We start from the raw sequence: 6,373 nt of genomic DNA on the forward strand, positions 1-6,373 counted from the left end.
TGAGAGTTGAGAGATTCTCTTGCGTATCTTTCACAGCGGTGGCAGGGAATAAGACAGGGACTAAGAACCAGGGCGCTTATATGTAGTTTTATGCTCTGAGCCAACGGAAAAGGTGGGTTTTTCGGGGTCGAAAACAAGACTTCAATCTCGCGCTGGGAATGAATAATAAGATCTGCTCGCGCTAGTTGTAAGCTTACGCATATGTTTTTGTGTTTGTTCTGACTTAAGAATATAGCAAGAAAACTCTCTACTCTGGTATCGAGTTAATTTGTGAGTTTCTCGGACAATGGTTAATCATAACCAAAACCTGTTTTGATGGTTTCTTATTGTTTCTGCTTGTTTGGTGAGTTTGCAAAAGTTTTTGAAAGGAAAGTCTGACGCGTACAATTAGCTCATTTGCATAGTGCGGCTCGTGCACTTTCAAGTCCGAGTCGTTGTTTTCAATTGTCAACAAATCTTGACAAAGATTTCTTTCGTTATCTTTTCTGCTGAGATGCTGCAACAAATTTCACGAACGCAAAAAAGGCTACTAACATCATGTATGTTTCTTCAACATAAGCATAGTGAAGTTTTACACTGCGAAAATGGAAATAGACAAGGAGTTTGATAACTCGATCAACAAAATCGAAATGGTTATTCGAAGTTGATTAAAGAAAGCGTCATCGTAACTTTGCTGATTATTTCTGCTTTATTCGCATATTTTCAGCTTAGCTTTTAATATGTTCTCAAACATTTATCAAGCTTAAACATATTTAAAAACTATAGAGTTATTGTTTGAGTTCGATGTACGCTTTCAGAAAGTGCGGCGGAAGTACAATTTGTCATGTTTATTGACTGTACAAAACACGCATCGGCGGGCGCTCTCATTCATCGACAACAGAGAATTTACTGGATTTTTACACGAATAAAACTGAGCGGTATCTACGGACGTAAAGTTATTGGGCCTTAATGAAACATCAAGCGTTGCTTACAATTCAGGCGAAACTCAAACTAGCAATTATTTTGTTTTACTTTTCGGTCGCGATAGACTGGCAAATTCCTCGGAAGCGTGTGGCAAGAGGAGCTAGGAAACTATGAGGTCCTGAAGCTCTGCTATATCTAAATATATCGAGCTAGTTTTTTGTTGTGTAATGGAAAAGCTGTTAATCTTTAACATATGTGAAATTTAAAGTGGAGTAATGTGCAGCTCATGTAAAAGAAGCATCCGTCAGAACACAACTTGGTCAGCGATATATATCTAAGCTTAAAGCGGAACATACCCAAATTCGACACTGTCTTACTTCACTCAAACTGGAGCAGCTTACGACGAAAATACTTAGGCAAAATTCCAACAGACGTAAACGCGTTGAGCTGTGGGCCAAAAACATAAAAAATATCGGGAATTTCGGACGCCATTTCCCCCGCGCGACATCCGCAAAAATCCTCGCAGCATGTACGCGCGTGTGCCGCAGGCGATGGCGCAATTTGTTCTAAAAATAGAATTATTGTCCCATATCATGGGGACAACCCCAATACTAGAAATGGCGCGCGCTTACGGTCTCCGTCCCCGATTATGGCTCCTGATCGTGATTAATACAATACAGGAAGAAAATGCAAAACGAGAAATACAATGCTGTACTATAAATTGCGTCATACAGGGTGATAATTAATAGACCAAACGAAAAGAATACAATACTGTGCATAAATTACATTATAGAGCGTGATAATTGCAGAACTAGGTTAAATTCAACCTAAAAACTAAAAGAGTTAAAATAGATAAAACGGACTCTTGCAATGCGGTAAATATAACGGGAAAAATAGTTTGCAAAGATAAGCAGAAGAAACCTACGTTTACGCTGGACAAGGTTAATAACAAAATCCCAAATCGAGGCCTTTGGAGCATTAAAGGGTTGACAAACAACAAAATCCCTGGAGGGGCCCTTAAACAATAAGCTGTAATAAGATCCCAGGCAGGGCCTTTGAGCATACCTAACACCCAAAAAGCTGACAAAATCCAAGGAAGGGCCTTTGAACTGCCTTATGGCGCGAACGCATATTTACACAAGAGAAAGTTAATTATAACAAATTCTGTTTTTGGAGTGAAATTCTTTTCTTTTATTTAAGCCATGGGGAGCCAAAGAGAACAGTTGAGCACTCCAATAAGCCTCTTTCGTAATGAAAAACCTATCGATCTCGTCTGAGTCATTAGGGGCCTGCACCTGATCAATGCATTGGAATTCAAAATCATCCAAGGAGTGTGGGATTTTATTGGAATGTACTGCTACCTCACAAGTGGTTTTGTTTGTGAGCATAGCAGACTTGTGGTTACGAAACCTAACCCGAAAATCGGTGGTAGTTGATCCTATGTACTGTAAACGACATTTCTTGCAGGAAACTAAATAGATCACGTTTTTAGAATCACAAGAAAGCCTTGAATGAATGGTATATTTTCTGCCCGTTTTAAAACTTAGAAATGATTTAGATTCAACAAAGAAATTTCGACAGAGATCGCATCTATTTCTTTCACATTTAAAGCAGCCATTGTTTGGCTGAACTGTTTGTCCCTCATCGGCGGTTTTAAAACGAGATGGTGCTAATCTCGTTTTAAAACCGCCGATGAGGGACAAACAATTCAGCCAAACAATGGCTGCTTTAAATGTGAAAGAAATAGATGCGATCTCTGTCGAAATTTCTTTGTTGAATCTAAATCATTTCTAAGTTTTAAAACGGGCAGAAAATATACCATTCATTCAAGGCTTTCTTGTGATTCTAAAAACGTGATCTATTTAGTTTCCTGCAAGAAATGTCGTTTACAGTACATAGGATCAACTACCACCGATTTTCGGGTTAGGTTTCGTAACCACAAGTCTGCTATGCTCACAAACAAAACCACTTGTGAGGTAGCAGTACATTTCAATAAAATCCCACACTCCTTGGATGATTTTGAATTCCAATGCATTGATCAGGTGCAGGCCCCTAATGACTCAGACGAGATCGATAGGTTTTTCATTACGAAAGAGGCTTATTGGAGTGCTCAACTGTTCTCTTTGGCTCCCCATGGCTTAAATAAAAGAAAAGAATTTCACTCCAAAAACAGAATTTGTTATAATTAACTTTCTCTTGTGTAAATATGCGTTCGCGCCATAAGGCAGTTCAAAGGCCCTTCCTTGGATTTTGTCAGCTTTTTGGGTGTTAGGTATGCTCAAAGGCCCTGCCTGGGATCTTATTACAGCTTATTGTTTAAGGGCCCCTCCAGGGATTTTGTTGTTTGTCAACCCTTTAATGCTCCAAAGGCCTCGATTTGGGATTTTGTTATTAACCTTGTCCAGCGTAAACGTAGGTTTCTTCTGCTTATCTTTGCAAACTATTTTTCCCGTTATATTTACCGCATTGCAAGAGTCCGTTTTATCTATTTTAACTCTTTTAGTTTTTAGGTTGAATTTAACCTAGTTCTGCAATTATCACGCTCTATAATGTAATTTATGCACAGTATTGTATTCTTTTCGTTTGGTCTATTAATTATCACCCTGTATGACGCAATTTATAGTACAGCATTGTATTTCTCGTTTTGCATTTTCTTCCTGTATTGTATTAATCACGATGTATTAATAGCACAATATTGTATTTTTCATTTCGTTACGTAATCTCCCACACTGTAACCGTATTTAAACTTAGTTTTCGTCCTTTTTCTCTTGTAACTGATGAAGGTCTAAGACCGAAACGTTTTTCTATTAAATTTTTAACTTTTTAACTTTTTTTACCGTCAGAAGTTGTCCGTCCTTGCTTTATCAAACGTTTATATATATAATATATATATATATATATATATTAAATTAATTAATATTAAATATATGAGACCGCTACAGAAGACGTTTTGATGGAACCTTCCCCACCTATCTTGAACTTCAATTAAACTTCTCCCAAGGGTTGGCTAAATAGTAAATTTGTCATGACAGCACTAAGCATTTTTTCTGCCAGGTTACCGATCATTGTCTTCGACGTGTTTCCTTCACGCCCATTGACTGGAAATGCACGTGTGATAAGGCACTAAGTTTATACATTTATCATGTTTCACTTCCCATCATTTCCTCAGTGAAAAATATTGTATGTAAAGAATTTTCAACACACAGACCATCAACGCAACAATATTTAGGGCATGTTATTTTGATATCATGACACTCCATGTATACTTCATACTATTTCCTGTCCACGACTATAAGTTTACTTCTTAATTGGCTAGGACCCAGAATACAGTATCCAATTTTTGAATCACAAAACTGAAGGAAGGTGTTCTTTTTTATTGTCCAGGATGTAAATGGGTGTCTCAAAACACAGTTTAACGTGACTGATGCAGATGGCTCGTCTTGCAAAAACTGTCCAAAATGTCCTCCAGGGGAAGAACTTTCACGTGTGGAACAAGCATACCACCAAATGCTATGTTAATATGCGTCCGCAGCAAACCAGGAGTCTCGTTTTCGAGCAGTTGTGATACCTCTACCTGTACTCCTTGTTCGCCAAGCTGCTTAGAGGACCAAGTAGTACTTGAGTGCTGTGCACCTACTGGAAATATCAGATGGAGCAAACAGTGTAACAGTAAACGCAAGTATATTTCCTCTTTTTCTGGCAATGCCATCACTCTTTTGCTTTTTTGAAGTGTTGATGTGTTTGATCGTAATATTTTCATCAGCACTGATAATGCTTTATTCAAATCTGCACAGTTTGGACCATCCCTACTGTAATGACCATTTTCGGTTTATGTCCATTTCTGGTCATGTCACGTGTCGCGCGCTACTGTAGCGATTTGCATCATACACGTAAAATGGTATGTTTTTGGTGTTTCGAGTCGACATTACAGGTTGTTTTAACGCACCTTTTGGCTAGTTTATTAACTCAACACCTACCAATCTTTATACCTTACATTACGTGGTATCAAACAAATGGCTAATCATTGGTGAATAAGTTATGCAAATATTTTCCACTCCATTAGGTTTCCAAAGCAACACTACAACCCATAATAACCAACCCTAATTCAAGCTTAGAGCTTATTTGAAAAGGAAAACCCTGCAGTCGGTAAAACTGAACCCATCATTCCTCTTGGCATACATAACAACAAACCACAGCAGTGGTCCCTCAACACATTATACTGAAAAAAGGGAAAAGGACCGCAAAACAAAACTGAAACTATCTGTTGGTAGAATGTGTCATAAACCTCATGAAGACAATTTTAATTTCAAAATTGTTGAAAGTGGTAAAAGAATTCAATTACCATAGGGGGTTGGGCTGTACCTCAACAAGCCCAGGCCAGTTATCTTTTGCTGTGTTTAACAGTAGGAGGGGTGGTTACAAATGCTATTGCAAGTTTAAAGAAGTAGTATTTTTGAATGTGCTAATAATTACACTAGTTGTATTGTTTGAAGTACTAGTGTAGGTGGGAAGTGTTAGATGGAAGCTCCCTGCAGGTTACACGTATTTATATAATTATTTGTAGGGCTTTATGGATGATCAATATATTTAATACGTCTTGATAGGTATTACGACCACACATCACGATCTGTGGATTGCCTAGCCTGTTCAACTGTTGAGGCGATGACAGGGATGTGGTAGTGCATGAATGCAAAAAGAAATTGGGAGCAGCCTCCAACACGATCTGTTCCTTTCACAGCAGCGGTCACCGCTGTGACACAACCACAGCATCTGTTCATGATCAACGTGGCACCGCAGTCCCAACCAGCCCAATCAATTCCTTGGCGACTCCAAGTGACACCATTCATTTCATACATTTTATCCGTGAAGAGGATCCCACATCCACCTACCCAAAAATTTCCACACATTCGGAAGGAAGGATTCCCCTTTCTCGAAGCAGGCTCAAAAGATACCTACGTTCTTGGGGGAGTATTAGGGGGTGTTCTATTAGCCCTGTAATTTGGTTCTGACACTTACTTCCTTCGCACTAGGAAAAGATGCAGTTTCTCAAGATGTAACGGGGCATAGAAACAGGACGCCATCATCCAGCAGCGCCGGATTTCTAGCAAACTACGTTTGGGAGTTGTGTCTTTTAAAATCAAAATGTTAATTCCATTCCTTTCCTTCAAAGTTATAGCGTTTGCAAAGTCAGGAAATTTTACACACCTTTGGATACCTCAGCGTACCATCATGTGCAAAATTTCCAGACTTTGTGGAGCCATTTTTATTATTTTACAAGATAATCTGTACCATACATTTTTAATATGTTTGGCCGGGCTGAAGAGTATAATTCGTTATACGAGGGACTTTGTTATGTAGAGGTTCATTAAATCAAGATTTCAGGAGCTTCTCATCGGCTTGAAGCATAATTTATAACAAGTCATCTATCTAAAGTTGGGTGTGGCTCCACTTGTGCTTGAAAATAATTATG

This window comes from Orbicella franksi, chromosome 15, assembly GCF_964199315.1.
Source record: "Orbicella franksi chromosome 15, jaOrbFran1.1, whole genome shotgun sequence".
In the NCBI taxonomy this organism is placed as follows: Eukaryota; Metazoa; Cnidaria; class Anthozoa; order Scleractinia; family Merulinidae; genus Orbicella; species Orbicella franksi.